The sequence below is a fragment of the Octopus bimaculoides genome, chromosome 21, assembly GCF_001194135.2.
Source record: "Octopus bimaculoides isolate UCB-OBI-ISO-001 chromosome 21, ASM119413v2, whole genome shotgun sequence".
NCBI lineage: Eukaryota > Metazoa > Mollusca > Cephalopoda > Octopoda > Octopodidae > Octopus > Octopus bimaculoides.
In genome coordinates, this window is record NC_069001.1 from 11,839,342 (window position 1) to 11,839,847 (window position 506).

The following is a 506-nucleotide window of genomic DNA, read 5'->3' on the forward strand; positions in this document are numbered from 1 at the left end:
ATATATATATAGGTAAATAAATAGATACAGTTTACTAATGAACTATATGATGAGTACATATTCGTACAATTTGTTGGCTACGGGGCTTCGATATTGGAAACACTGTAGCATAAAGCTAGCTGGCAGTTACAAGGTTTCGCCAAAAATGTATTCCACCGAAGTTTGTTTAATATGTTTGATATCAAGATTATTGCATCAATCGTCAACTAAGGCTGCATTAATAGATTTACACATTGAAAGGCTTTCGGAAATCAATTCAAAAGAACAAATACACCAACTCACTCACGCACAGAAACACATAAGCTAACTAACGCACAATCACACAAACATACACATCACTATACACAAACCCCACGAACCCGTGTATATGGAATAATGATTATATTTCTCTTTTCTCCTCCACCCCTGCAACTACTAAAACTACTACTACTGATAATAATAAAGATAATAATGTTACAATTCTATAAGTATATAAATATGACAGATATAAATGTGCACACCCATAC